Raw genomic sequence first — 16162 nt, forward strand, 5'->3', positions numbered from 1 at the left:
GCCATGAAATGGTCACATTTTTTCTTGACATGTAATACTAATAATCCTTTAAAGAGAAATAAGAAGAGTGGTGTTATATGTTTAAAGGAAACCTTTGCAGCTGGAAAACCTCTCCAAAGTCTACAATCATGTTGGATTCTCACCATTGAAACATGTCCTGGTGCCCACATCATTAAATCTAGTTTATAACACTATCAAATATATTATTGCATTTCAAACAATTAATTGTGATGAAATACTAAGCATTTTAGTTATTGAAACTTGTGAATCATGATTTATTCAAAAATGGGTGTCATTGCGGCGATGATGCCGTACCAAAAAGTTATTACATTGACTTATACAAGGCTATTTCTCCAATACTGTGTAACATATCAAAGCCTAATTAGATTGCAGCATATTGATCTTTTCACTTTGACCAACCTGCAACCAAGACAGATCTCATATATACAGTTCCAAATTCAAACAATGATTTACATCAATTAAGTCGAGGAAACTATATAACGAAGCAAATATGAAAAAATGTTTAAGCTTGTTTCATGCTGACGGAGTGCTGGGTGCGTGTATCATTTACACAGTCTCATCACAGAGAGTTGGTCCATCGTGCCCGGTTAAACAGTGAAAGGACGTAGTTTCTACGCTGACTTGCAGGACAATTCGGATGCACTGGTTAATTATGTGGTTCTGTGAGAAGCAATATTTCATAAATTTTCCCTGCTAAATATTTATAATTTTCTGGTAAACGTTAATCATTCAGTCAGGATGGCCGAGTGGTCTAAGGCGCCAGACTCAAGTTCTGGTCCTCGTTTGAGGGCGTGGGTTCAAATCCCACTTCTGACACACGATTGTTATATATTTTAACATGTGATTTGAATAACTATATTTTAACATGTTAACATGTGATTTGAATAATTATTTTAAGATTTAGGTGAATAATGGAAAATTATAAAAAAATTTCGCATTTTAAAATAAGTTTGTATTTGAAAAAAAGATCGTACATAACGCACATAGAGTGTCATAACTTAGTATTTTTGGCACTTTTAGTGTGTTGAGGCACCTACACATTTACACATAACATAATTTATATCAAAATTTGTATTTAAAATAAATTTATACTAATTTCGAATAATTTCCGGAAAGAATAAATAATTTTAAAAACTTTTTTAGATGTAACATAATTTATATTAAATTTATATTTAAAATAAATCTATACCAACTTAAAATAATTTTTAGAAAGAAAAAATAATTTTCGAAACTCTTGCCCTCCAAAGAATGAAATCATAAATATTAAATTCGATCATAATGGCCGAAAAAATTCGGACGATTCGAGATTCGATACGGGATAATCGATTCACAGATCAATACAGAAAGAACATACCAAATTCTCTGCTCTCCAGAAGCCCTTCCGGATGCATAAAATAGCATACGCCTGACCTTTCATATAAGGTTTCGCATTGTAAATTCTTTTTCCTAAAATGAGGGGTAGTCTTTTTATATTAATTCTATAACACAATATTTACAATGGTCCGATGCTCAATAGAGCTGCGTCAAAGTCAAATGACAACCGCGCAATATGTAATAGTGGGTCGAACCCTGATGGGGAGGCAAATAGCCCCCAGCCATGCAGGATATTATATATATATTAAATTCTTTACCATTCCTTTAATATATATAATATTTAATGGAGTAATACAATATATACAATATATGTGGTATTTAATTTCTAAATTTATAATATCAGTAATCTTGTTTAGATAATCTTTGGCAAAATCACATAATGAATCTTTTGTCGACGCGTTTCGAAACAACCAGTGTATGTGATTTTGCCGAAGATTATCTAAACAATGTTATGGATCACAGAAGTCTAAATTCCTTAATCAGTAATCTTATCTAATTATTTAAACAGATATCTTTGAGGTCTCTTGTGTGAAATTTTTTTTATGCTTTAAAAAAATTGTTTAAGTATTAAAGTGTAATGTTTTATTTTTTTATTATATAGAATAATAAAAGTTATTGTGAATGGATAAAAAATATAATTCAATTTAATAGGATAAATAAATCATTAAAAATATAAGTGTATATTTAGAAAAATGTTTTCATTTATGATTTTATTTTAACATAATATAATTAATGGTTAAATAAATAGATAAATATATAAATGGTAGTATATAATTTTATTTATAATATTTATGATTTAGAATTATTTGAATTTTGATCTTTTTAATATTATAATTGTTCATTTAAATTTTTAAATATTGTAAAATAGTTTCAAATTTTTTCATTAACCAGTTAAATTTTTCTTTTATCCAATGATATTTGAATTCAAATTCGAATTCAAAATTAGTAACCATGGTTCAAATCCCACTTGTGATACCCTTTATTTGCGGATGAGATCAAGATCCGCCCTATATGACAAAATATGTGAAGATGTATAGCGTGAAAGGACGCGATCAATCTCTCACCTGGGCATGGAAGGAACGAAGTAGATGTCGATAGATCACGTTTTTCTCGCCGTACGCTTCTTTCCAAACAAACTAAAGATTTTATCGAGGTTCATTGAAAATTATTACCAAGGGCATTTGGTCTAGTGGTATGATTCTCGCTTTGGGTGCGAGAGGTCCCGAGTTCGATTCTCGGAATGCCCCAAAACTCCGCCATTTGGCAGCAATAACACGTCCCCGTAATCCCACATTGTTAATGTTTTAAATTCAACTCCACTCTTGGGAGCTTTAAATTCAACTCCACTCCGCCACTTGGGAGCAATAACACCTCCCTCCCCGTGTTGTTAATGTTTTAAATTCAACTCTAAATTTAAGGTACTACTAGTAATGTCGCATTGTTATATTTTGTTATATTTCAACTTTAAATTTAATTGTTATATTTTGTTATATTTCAACTTTAAATTTAAGGTCTTCATACAGTATTCATCAAATCTTAAATACCCAAAAAACTATAATTTATTTTAAATTTTAAATGCCCAAAAAACCATAACTCATTTCAATGACACTTGTTTATATGATATTTTTTTAATAAACATTTTAATTAAAAACGTCAAAAAAATATAAATATTAGACAAATTCAATTTTTAATTTGAGAATAGAATATTCTACAATATTTTGTGGAGATTAAATCCTCTACCATCCAATATATATATCAATATATATAATAAAAGTTATTTTATATTCAAAATATGGATTACAAGGTCATAATTGTTTCTATATCATCACATCAAACTTTGTTTCAATGTTTCTTTCTCTTAGTAACCTTATAAACTATAATAAAACACTAAAATCTATCATAAAACCAAAAATACAATCTTAATATCAAAATATAACTACAATTCATAAAAAAAACATTATCCACCTAATACCTAATAATTACATAATTAAATTAATATTTTAAAAACTTTATTTCAAAATACAAAATATATTGAAAAAATGATCATAAGATAATTTAAAATTACAACTTACCAAAGATGACATTACAGCAAACCATAGTTATCCACTCATTCATATATATATATATACATATAAATAAATTATTAGGCTTGTTTTATTATGTTCAAGGTTAACTACTCCATAAAGGCAATATATTAATATTATGGAACAGAAACATGTAAACGATCTCAACCTCTCTAAGTGCTATAAAGTACAGTTGACATGTGAGCCATACAATATCACTATTGAACGATGCATAAAGTTAGTTGCAGGTAGCTTTGATTTAAGATGGGTTTTGAGCTATATAATTTTATATTGACGCCTCAACATAAGCTCTTGCATTTTATGTGGTTCTTGGATTGGTTGATTTTTAATTTGTCGATTTTTTTAAGTTTTGTGATATGATGTATAGTAAATTTTATGACAATGTGTATAGTCAAGTTGAAAATGAGCATTATAAAATATCATAATTATTCACGGTTTATACCATTTTATTGAAAAATAATCCTAAATTTATAACAATTTTATTGGATATGATTGAATGTATCATTATCATCTTGGTATTAAGTAGAGAATATTATTATTATTTATAATAAAATGAAAAATAAAATAAGCTAAAGAAAATAATGGTAGTAAAGTTAGAGTAAGTGGGTTAAAGCATGGAGTTGGGTTACATTTTTTTGGTGAGAGAATGCGTGTTTAGGCGAAAAAGATGGCTCGATTGGGCATTTTAAGTGCTCGATTGAGCCATTTTTAAGTGTTCAATCGAGCTCTTTGAAATGCTAAAATAATAGCTCGATGTTGACACCTAATCCTCTGCGATTGGGTAAATTTGGAATGTGAACAGTCATCATGAAGATGAACTGATCAGTTACATTCATGTATATAACAATAGCTACCTAATGAAATAAATGAATCAGTTTTTTCTGCCAAGTCTGGAGTTACTCCTGGTCTGACTGTTGACACCTAATCCTCTACGATTGGGTAAATTTGGAATGTGAACAGTCATCAAGAAGATGAACTGATCAGTCACATTCATGTATATAACAATAGCTACCTAATGAAATAAATGAATCAGTTTTTTCTGCCAAGTCTGGAGTTACTCCTGGTCTGACATGGTATCAGAGCCAGTTCTTAAAATAATCGTAACTCCCTTCATTTCTGTTGTTGTCCTCTGTCGTTCTTCCACCGCCTCTGTCCTGAAATGCTCTGCCTCCATTGCATTGCATTCTCCTGAGCGCTGCTTTGCCTCCAGCCATCAATTGAGAGCTACATGTTGCAATCTACGTGAACAGAGATTTGAAATCGATGGTATCAGATTTTGGAATCGAGTATCCATTGAAATCATTTCTACAACGTAAGGCCGCATCTCATTCTCAAGTGGTTCGACGGTTTGTGTTCCACGAGATCTCTACAGTTCAAGCCATTTGCTAGGCCCTAGATCCGAGCTTGTAGCAGCCAAGGTCGAGTTCACCCTCCTGTGGGACGAGTCTCATATTGGCCAGAGTCATTACCACTGTTGTATGTGGACTCTATTTCTACATATTCTGGACACAAGGAGAGAGGTCGCAGAGTTTTAAAGTTCGTTGAGTATGCGAGAACCCGTGCAGAGTATCTTTGCTGTGGAGGAGCGGCCGTGCGTGTCAACACAGGAGATGTAGCCAATTCTGTCACCATTTCTGTCGAAGTCCGCACGGAGGGATTATCTCGAGCCACCCTTTGCAGAAGTCTGTGCAGAGGAGTTGTTTGTAGAGCGTTCGAAGTTTGTGTGAGTTAAGATACCTGTTCAGGCGCCTCGAAGTCCTGGTTCGTGGAGTAGTATTTAAGTTTTTGGCGCAGTCAGAGTGTGAATTTTTGGAGTAGTCGGTGTGAATTTTTTGGAAATTTCTTCAAGTTCTTTTTTGAAATTAATATAGAAATGTATTTTTAGAGAAGAATAAAAGTAATTACGCATTTCTATGGTGTTAGAATGTCTTTTACCGTCAGTATGAACGCGCTCAAAGGAAAAGAAATTCAGTCCTCAGAAGCGTCCTTTGCTTAATCCAAACATAAAATAATATGGTTCCCTTTACCACTAGTGAAAATCGATGCATAACAGGTTGTTTGCCACGATAATCAGGTTGTTGGACCCGCAGATTTGGTTGTGTTCCCTAAGGGAATGAAATGCACTTGGGAGATGTCTGAAGCAGTTGATAAGCATTACAGCTTTGACTAGCTACGTATTGTGTTAGTTATTGTATAATGTTCCTGCGTATTGTGTTGGTTATTATATATCTACCTGCATTTCACATTAAAGCCATGGAACTACTGCTGCTATACTCTTAGAAGAAAAACCAGCAAGTTGATTTCTTCATATGTTTTTTATAATGGCTAGTTTTATTTAAAGACATAGATCAACCTCTGCATCCCAGCTCTTTGGTTCTAGTTGGAAACATCTGGTTGTTTATATGAGGATCCTTGAAGGGATTTGAAGAAACAGTACATAAAAGTATTTGAAATTTTTTGACCTTTTGAGTACAATTTCACTGTATATCAGCAGAAGTATTTTTTTTATCAGCAGAAGTTCTTTTACAGAATGCATTCAATCATCTCTATGGTAGGGATAGTTCTCACTGGCAAGGAGAACTATCATGAATGGTCCCGGATGATAAAACACATCCTCATTTTCAATGAGTTGTGGAAGGGAGTGTGTGTCGGAGAAGGAGACAATGACCCAGTAGAACCTACATCAGACAAAGATCTCATCATTTGGGATAACAAGAACAGCAAAGCATATGCATTAATCGCAGCATCTGTAAATGAAGAAGTAAGTCGCCATATTTCATCATATTCAACTGCCTTTGAAGCTTTACAAAAGCTTAAAGAACTCTATGATTCACATTCTGCACTTGAATTTGTTCAGCTCATGATTAAACTCTTCACTCTTGAACTGAAAAATAATGATCCTCTTGCTCTTGCATCTGAAGTAAAATCCATAATGCATGATATCAAATCCACTAAGGTTGAGCTGGATATCCCTCTTATTGCTTTTCTCAAGGCACTCTATCCTACTTACTCCAATTATCTTGAGTCTTTACAAGCAAATGGAAATCTTAAAGATATAACCTTTGACTCTCTTGTGAAAAAGTTTGCTGAAAGAGAGAAAGCCTTTGGAAAGAAGACAGTCCCTGAATCTTCTGAAGAGACTGTTTGCCTTGCTCATAAAGAAAAGCATCCTGCTCAAGATTCTACAAGAGGAAGAGGTGGACGAAGAGGAAGAGGAAGATACTTTAGAGGTAGGGGGGGCAGACATTCTCAAGCAGAAAAAGCAAATCTGCATTGCATTCGCTGCAAACGAAATGGATCACATGATGCTTCTACATGCAAGCTACCATGGGACAAAATTGAGCAGAAAAGAAACCAACAGAAAGGTAAAACTGATGATACAGACAAAGGTAAAGCACCTGAACCCGCTCACTATATTGAGGCACAATGTAACATTGGAGTAAATGAAGATTTGTTTAATGCTTCACTTGCTTCTTCAAAAAATGATTGGTTGCTTGATTCAGGAGCAACCTATCATATGACTCATAGGAAAGATTTTTTTGAAGATTTCACTGACAATGTTGATGGAGCAGTATACTTTGCAGATCAGTCAAAAATCAAGCCATCAGGGCTTGGCACAATCATGCTTAAACTGCCTGGTCTTCCAGACTTTCATCTAGATCATGTTCTATATCTCCCACAGCTCAAGAGAAACTTGTTGTCCTTGGTCCACATCTGCCAGCAAGGTCACTCCATTCATATGTTTGATGGCAAGCTTGAGGTAATAAAAGCATCTGACCACTCACTTGTCATGAGGGGAATAGAAGAAGAAAGGCTTCTCAAACTACAAGGAACCTCTGCTCATGCACAACATTTCTCATATATTTCTCATCATGAAGAAGGTACACTTCCATCAAGTTTATTATGGCATGCTAGATTTGGACATTTAAACTATGACAGTCTCTGCTTATTGAAGAAAAATGGTGTTGCTGGTTTGCCTACAATTCCTAGGAAACATAAGCAATGTGATGCTTGCATTCTAGGAAAGCATAGCAAACAGTCTTTTCATGACTCACATTCAAGAGCACATAGGAAGCTTGAACTTATTCATTCAGATTTATGTGGTCCAATGCCTGTTTCTTCTGCAAATGGAAATAAATATATCATGACATTTATTGATGATTACACCAGAATGTGTTGGGTTTATTTATTGAAGAACAAATCTGATGCTTTTCAAACATTCAAGAATTTTCATAAATGGATTGAAAATGATGCACAATCTCATATTGGGTCTATTCGCACTGATAATGGAAAAGAATATACATCAAATGAATTTGAACACTATCTTCGCCAACATGGGATTAAACATCAAACAACTGTGCCTTATAATCCCCAACAGAATGGTGTAGCTGAAAGAATGAATAGAACAATCTTGAATATGGTACGATCCATGCTCTTTTTCAAAAATGTAAAGATAATGTTTTGGGATGATGCTGTTCTATGTGCTGCATATATAAAGAATAGATGTCCATCTAATGCTATAAGAAACAAGACTCCTTATGAATTGTGGTATGGACATGTTCCTTCGGTAAGACATCTCAGGATCTTTGGTTCCACCTGTTATGCTTTGATACCAAAGGTACATAGAAACAAACTTGGTGCTAGAAGTCGTAAATGTATTTTCCTGGGGTATTCAAACACCTCCAAAGCATACCGTCTCTATGATGAAGTAAATAAAAAGTTTGTTGTATCTAGAGATGTCATTTTTCTTGAATCATCCAAATCTGACAATGTTGTTGAGCGGCAACTTGATCGCTTGGATAGATTCACAAAAATGAAATCATTTCAAGAGTTTGATAATCAGATTCCACATCTTGAAGGGGGGATTCCTATACTAGATCAACAGTGGAATCTTCTTCTGAAGAACAATCTCCCCTGCATGAAACTCCAACAACGGATGATGCTTTAAGTGATATAATTGATAGAATTGGGAGACTCAATCTTGATTCAGTCCCAACTCAATCAACAGAGCAGCCTGGACCATCTCAGAAAGGTCCCCCAAAGTGGCTGACAAAGACACTTGAAAGTGTTCATCCTGATGAAATTGGAAAAATAGGAACCAGAAATTCAAACCGACAAAATGGAGGTGATGTAGATGACTCTAATTCACCTGTTGATATGGATGTTACTTATGATTGTGAATTGAACTTGTCTACATATTTTGAACCAACTTCCTTCAAAGAAGCTGCTTCTCATGATGAATGGAAAGAAGCGATGAAAAAGGAGTATGATGCCCTCATAAAGAATGACACTTGGAAGCTGGTTGATCCTCCATTTGGAACCAAACCAATTGGCTGCAAGTGGGTCTACAAGAACAAGTATAAAGTTGATGGCTCACTTGACAAGCACAAAGATAGGCTTGTGGCAAAAGGTTTTGCACAAAAGGAAGGGGTCGATTATGAGGAAACTTTTGCCCCCACAGCAAAATGGGCCACCATCCGGACACTCTTTGCACTAGCTGCTCAGAACGGTTGGAAAGTCCATCAAATGGATGTAAAAACTGCATTCTTGAATGGAGATTTAAAAGAGAATGTTTTTATGTCCCAGCCTGAAGGATTTGCTGTGAAAGGACATGAACATAAAGTATGCAAACTTGTGAAGTCCTTGTATGGCCTCAAACAAGCACTGCGAGCCTGGTATGAAAAACTAACTGAGCATCTTTTGAAACTCAACTTCAATCATTTTGATCTTGATGATGCAACTTTATTTGTCAAGAAAATTGGCAAAACAATTATGTATCTTGTGGTATATGTAGATGATCTTTTAATGACAGGGAACAATGAAAGCTACATTGCATCCATAAAGAAGGAATTAGGGAAAAGTTTTGAAATGACTGATTTGGGCTATGTTCATTACTATCTTGGCATTGAAGTAACCCAACATCCAAAATCCATATTTCTTTCTCAAAAGAAATACATTGGAGATTTGTTAAACAGATTTGGCATGACAGAGTGCAATCCTCTTTCTACTCCAATGGAACAAAACTTAAAGCTCACATCTATTGAAGGAAAGGAATTTGAGGATGCAACAAAGTATAGACAGCTTGTAGGAAGTCTCATCTACCTCACTACTACCAGACCAGACATTTCATTTACTGTTGGAATCCTCTCCAAGTTCATGCAAAAGCCTTGTGAGGGACAATGGTCTACTGCAAAAAGAGTTCTAAGGTACTTGAAGGGAACTCAAGACCTTGGAATCAAGTATACACAGGTGGACGACTTCAGCTTGATTGGATACTCTGATTCAGACTTCGATGGAGACAAAGAAACTGGGGTATCTACTTCAGGATATGCTATGAGTCTTGGATCAGGAGCTGTCTCCTGGAGATCACGCAAATAATCAGTTCCCGCAGATTCCACAACTGAAGCAGAATACGTGGCAGCAGCTGAAGCAACGAAAGAAATTGTGTGGCTCAGGAAAATTATTGAAGATTTGCAGGTAAAACAAGTACAATCAACTCCACTCATGGTTGATAGCACCTCTGCAATAAAGTTGGCCAAGAACCCAAAGTTCCATGATCGTACAAAGCACATTAATACTAAATATCATCTGATCCGACATCATGTTGAGGCCAAAACAATCCATCTCCGTCATTGTTCCACAAATGAGCAAATTGCAGACATCTTCACCAAAGAACTTGGAAGAGAAAAGCTTGAAAGATTCAGAACGATGCTTGGACTCACCAACATCCCTTCAGATTAAGGGGGGGAATGTTGACACCTAATCCTCTGTGATTGGGTAAATTTGGAATGTGAACAGTCATCAAGAAGATGAACTGATGAGTCACATTCATGTATATAACAATAGCTACCTAATGAAATAAATGAATCAGTTTTTTCTGCCAAGTCTGGAGTTACTCCTGGTCTGACAGATCAAGCATTAAAACTGAAACTTGATCGAGCTTGAAAGCTCCATCGAGCCTTAAAGTTGGAAATTCTAAAATTTATGTAAATATCAATAATGATATGCAAACAATAAAATTGTAAGTATCTGATAGTTTAAAAAAAATGTTGGTATTTTGAACCCATTAACATTTAAAATATGAAAGAAATGCACAAGAAATAAAAACTGAATCACACAAAAAGAAACACAAAGAATTTACATGGTAAAACCCTGATAGTGTGTCAAGGAAACCTTCGCAGGGAAAGGGATTGGAATTCTTATTGCTCCAGTTAAAAAATGACTCTCCAAAATATTACATCAAACCTCTCAGGAAATCAACACTTCAATATTCAAACATTTCGGTACATAACTCCCTATGGTTATCCAACTGTCTAAACAGTAAAACTAGATTTACTCAAATAATTATATTATTAACATTAATTGTTGTCATTCTTTAACAATCTTTTTTTTCGATCAAGTAAGAATGGAGCCTTCTATTAACCGTACAAGTACATTACATATTTTACACGTCTTTGCAAGTGCAAAGACCCAAACAAGAACCATCCTGTTATGGTAATGACATCAACAGGAAAAACAAAGCCAGGATCAAACCAATTCTCACGGATTTCCAAAAACTTGTAAACAGGAAGGAGTGTTAAACTCCCAAGGACTCTCTGTCATCCACTGACAACTTTAGAGCTTCCACTAAGTTAACAAACCCCTCCAAAAGTCGCAGAGTTCCGCTAAACTTCCACTAATCCAGACCCGACGGTAACACAAACCACAGATTAAAAAATTTGAAATCCGCCCCTCAAAAGAAACGACGACACTTCTTCACTGTTGATCTATCCAAGATCCAACGGTCACAACACTTCCCAACTTCGAAACATGCTCCTCGTCTGTCAACCATCGATCTCGCTCCACCAGATCTAACGGCTCACACATATTTCAGCTGGTTAACTTGCGCACTTCAAATCCGCCCGAAAAGCGGTTTCCTTCTCTTACCTCGCTGAAACATGTCACTGAGTGAGTGGAATCGGAGCCAAATGGGAAATACCATTTACGACTTTTTCTCCGCCCGAAATCCACTTGTGGGTTTCCCAACCCGTTTCTACTACTCCGGACCCGACGGTAACTCAAACCAAAATTTATAAAAGTTTGAAATCCACCCTTCAAAAGAATTGTCGACACTTTTACACAGTTGATCTATTCAAGATCCAACGATCACAAAACTTCCCGACTTCAAAACAAGCTCTTCGTTTGTCAACTGTCAATCTCGCTCCACCAGATCTAACGGCTCACACTTATTTCGGTCGGTTAACTTGCACACTCCAAGTTTGCCCAAAAAGCGGTTTCCCTCTCTCATCTCGTTGTTATGTGTCACTATGTGTATAGAATCGAAGCCAACGATGACTTATCTCTTACGGCCTTTCCTCCACCCGAAATCCACTTGTGGGTTTCTACAACCCACTTCTTCTCGTTAACTGTCGCGTAACTCCCATGCCCAAACCCCATTGATCTGATTCCACTGAGATCTATCAGTCCAAAATCAATCTCCACGCCACTGCGTCCTTGGTCTTCCTCCGCTTATCTCGACCATCCGCTCAAATCCGTTGGAATACTGATGCCAATACAATCTACAGACTGTTGCCAATCAACAAGCAAACAATTTAAGAATCCATGTACTCCCGCCTGTCTCCTAAGCCTCATCGATCCAGCCTGTCAATCCAACAATCCCTATCTTTGGCAGCCTGACAGAGGCAATCCTCTAACAATTTTCCTGAGGGTATCAACTCCCAAACGTGCCAAGTGTCCCTTTCCTTACTAATCACTCCTTCATTCGCCAAACAATCAGCTAACATATTAGCTTTTCTTTTCACATGGACAAAGTGTATAGTTTTTAAGGTTTGCAGGTGGGTATAAATACGGAGAAAGACCTGTGATAGCCTCCAATGTTTCAACACTTTATCTGGTGTCGTACCATTGCATATTTTCTTGGCCGCTCTAATAATCAATTCTGAATCTGCTTCAATGATGACATTGTGTGAATTTGAGTCCACCAAGATTTCTAGGCATTGCTCTAAGGCCATGAGTTCCACCATGTTATTAGTGGCCTTCCCCAAGTGGCCATGAAATATCTCATTTATTCGCCCCTGTTCATCTCTTATAACACCCCCAAAACCAGCTAACCCTGGGTTTCCCTTAGACCCTCCATTAATATTGACTTTTAGGAAACCATGTGGAGGAGGCTTCCAAATATTTACATCTACATTTATTTGGATCACACCCTTAATTATGCCTTGTGGGCCTATAGACTGGAGACCCAAATGCAGTAGTATACACGCATCTTGGGGCAGAGGAGGGTCCTTGGGAAGTTTCCACAACAAGCTTCTGACTGTGTCTTTGAGTTGCCTTAAAATTTGATCAATTATGTGTTGGGGCTTGCTTGCTTTGTTCTTGAAGATCCTACTATTACGTTCTTTCCAAACATCCCAGATAACAAAGCCTGGAACTAGAGTCCAGGCTTTATTGATGATTTCATTCCCTGAGAAGTTTTTCCTCCAATTCTTCAAAGTGTTGGAGATACTGAGTCTATCCCTATCAGTGTGCCTGAAGATTGAAGCCACCCATTCCCACACGGTAGAGGTGAAAGGGCAGAGGTTGAGAAGGTGATCCATCGTCTCCTCTTGTAAGCCACATAGGTAACATTTGGATGGGCCAATGAAGCCTTTTTTCAGGAGATTCTCCCAAGTTAAAATTTTCCTTTGATGAACTAGCCAAATGAATAACTTTATTTTCATCCAGTGGGGGCTTTGCCAAAGATTCTTCCATACTTGGTTAGGGTTTTGGTAGTTAAACCTTGTTATTACCTATTTAGCTTCTTTGATGTTGAAGTTTCCTTTGGTGCTCCTTCCCCATCTTAGTTGGTCACGCAAGGAGGATACCAAAATCTTCCTATGTTTTAGCTCTTGAGAAAGATAGTCTGTCTAGGCCTTTAGAGGGCTCTCTTCACTGTGGCCTAGATCCTTCCAAATTCTCCATTTTCCATTGTTCCTTACCTGGTCCCAGAAGTCATTTACCATGAGTAGACCCTTGTTATCAGTATCATGCTTGAGAGCTGCTAATTCATCCTTATACATGTTGGGTTCATGTTGCTAGTTATCCTCCCAAAACGGAGCCAGGTTACCATCTCGGATCTCCCAGAAACTATGTTGTTGAACAATACCTTTATTTTCCTAGGCAAGGTTCCAAATGTGGGAGCCCTTAATATGCCCTAACATTCGAATGTGATCCTTCTCCTACCAATTCTTGGCATATTTTTGTTTCCAAATCTTGGCCCAAGGGGTTGTCGATTCCTTGATCCACCTCCACCAAAATTTATCTCTCGAAACTCTGTTGAGGGTTTCAGGGTCATGAAGCCCCAAACCACCATGGCTCTTGGGTTTGCAGATCTTGTCCCAGGCCAATAGAGCCCATCTATTTTTCTCTTCTCCTCTGCCCCATAGAAAATTCCTTTGTATGCTCTTGATCTGTTGTTGAACTCTTTTAGGAGCAGGAAGAGCTGAGAACATGAAAATGGGAATTGCCTGCAAGACAACCTATGTGAGCACAAGGTGCCCCGCCAAATTTAAAGACCTACATGTACATTTTTTGATCTTGTCCTGAAGTTTATTTATTATTGGCTCCCATACTCCCTTGCTTAGAGGCTTATCTGTGAGAGGTATGCCCAGATACTTGGAAGGTAACTAGTCCCTTTGAAACCCAAGAATCATGGTGATGTTTCTCTGAATAGCAATGTCAATGTTAAAGAAAAAACTTTTGATTTGTTGAGACTTACCTCTGTGCCAACTGCCATAGCAAAGTCATTTAAGATTTGTTTGATCGCTCTGGCTTCCCTGACTGTGGGTATGCCTTGCAACATTATGTCATCCACAAATTGTTGATGAGTATTTTCCTCTCCATCCAAGGTGAGTTTGATACCCTAGATTCTTCCTTCAGCATTTGCCATTTTAATCGCTCTGCCTAGCCCTTCCATCATGAGAACAAAGAGGAAGGGTGAGAGCGGATCCCCTTGTCTGAGACCTCTGGAGGGTGTGAAAGTTCTTGAAGGAGTTCCATTGAGTAGGATGGAAAAACTGGTCGTGGTAACTAGTGCCATAACCCATCTTATCCAGTTTTGGTCGAAGCCATATGCTCTAAGAACTGCCCTTATATAAGACCAACTTAGCTTGTCGTAGGCTTTTGCTAGGTCCAGCTGAATGATCATACCAGCTTGTTTGTTGCTTTTGAGAGAGTGTACCACCTCGTGAGCTTAGATGATGTTATTGAAGATTTGTCTTCCTTCCACATAGCCTGTTTGCTCCTCTGAGATGAGAGCTAGTAAGAGGGGCTTGAGTCTATTGGCGATCACCTTGGAAATAATTTTGTACAGCACATTATACAAAGCTATGGGTCTGAAGCCATCCAGAGTCATTGCTTTTTCCTATTTTGGGATTAAAGCTATGAAGGAAGCATTAAGAGCCTTCAAAACCTTTTGGATCTTCTTGAGTCTCCTACCACCACAAGGATATCCTGTTTGACTGTTTTCCAACAGGCTTTGAAGAAGTCTACATTGAATCCATCCGGGCCTGGAGTTTTTCCATTTTCCATTTCATTAATCACTTCACTGACCTCCTCTTCTGACACTAGCCTGTTAAGATTGTGGTTTTCCTCTCTGGTAACCAGCTGAGGGATGTACTGAGTGAAATTGTTGATGAACCTGGATCTCTCCACCAGAGGCTCCTCTGCTATACTGAGGAAGTGTTGAACAAGGACAGATTCCATATCTTTGTGAGAGACGAGTTCTATCCCTTGAGAATCTTTGAGCTTTGTGATTATGTTGTGTGCCCTGTGATCCATGGTGGATTTATGAAAGAACTGTGTGTTTCTTTCTCCCTCTCTAATCCACTGCACCCTCGATTTCTGTATCCAGAAAATTTCCTCTTGCCTGCATCGATCTTACCATTCTTCCTGTAGAAAGTCAGCTAGCTTTTTCTGCTCCTCGGTAAAGCCATCTGTGATGCTGATCTGATTGATCTCCTGGAGTTTCTGCTCAGCTTCTCTTTTGGCTTTGAATATATTTCCAAATTCCTTTTTGTTCCAATATTTAAGCCTGGATTTTATTTGTTTAAGTTTCTGTTGGAGCAGGAACATTCTAGTGCCTTGAATGTTCAGATCCTCTCTCCACCATTTGTCAATATTGTTGGTGAATTTAGGATGAGAGAGCGAGGCATTTTCAAATCTGAAGGGTTTGTTTCTTGGTGTACCCATAAAAGTGGCTTCCAGTTGTACAGGCCAATGGTCTGAACCTCCAAAGGGAAGAATAGAAGCTGACATGGTAGGGCCTGAAAGAAATATGTCCTCTGAAATAATAAATCTATCGAGTTTAAAGTCGACTTGTGAAGCCCCTCCCCTCTTGTTGTTCCAGGTGAAGGCCCCATTGATTGTTTCAGTGTCCACTAACCCCATGTTCCTTATGAAATTCTGAAAGGCCATGGAGTCTCTACCTAGTTGTTTGATACCTCCTTTTTCTCTGTAAGAGATCTTGTCATATTGAAATCTCCTGCAACGATCCAGGGCATACTAGGGTGTCTTGCTCTTAGTTCCTCAAGGGAGGTGAGAAGCCTGATTTTATCTTCTAGCTTTTGAGGTCCATAGACATTTGTGATCATGTATATCCTCTGATCACCTAGGTTGACATACCAAAGAAAGATAATTCTTGG

At 37.2% G+C, this 16162-nt stretch overlaps 2 non-coding genes across 2 annotated transcripts; both read left to right on the forward strand.

Annotated features, from left to right (window-relative positions):
* The first annotated feature begins 753 nt into the window (after positions 1–753).
* TRNAL-CAA (transfer RNA leucine (anticodon CAA)) lies at positions 754–837 on the forward strand. The gene has a single exon. It is a non-coding gene; the product is annotated as a tRNA-Leu (tRNA).
* A 1733-nt stretch (positions 838–2570) lies between these two features.
* TRNAP-UGG (transfer RNA proline (anticodon UGG)) lies at positions 2571–2642 on the forward strand. The gene has a single exon. It is a non-coding gene; the product is annotated as a tRNA-Pro (tRNA).
* Positions 2643–16162: the final 13520 nt, after the last annotated feature.

The sequence above is a fragment of the Pinus tabuliformis genome, chromosome 6, assembly GCF_031772625.1.
Source record: "Pinus tabuliformis cultivar Carrire ecotype Pingquan chromosome 6, CPIR1, whole genome shotgun sequence".
Taxonomy (NCBI): Eukaryota; Viridiplantae; Streptophyta; class Pinopsida; order Pinales; family Pinaceae; genus Pinus; species Pinus tabuliformis.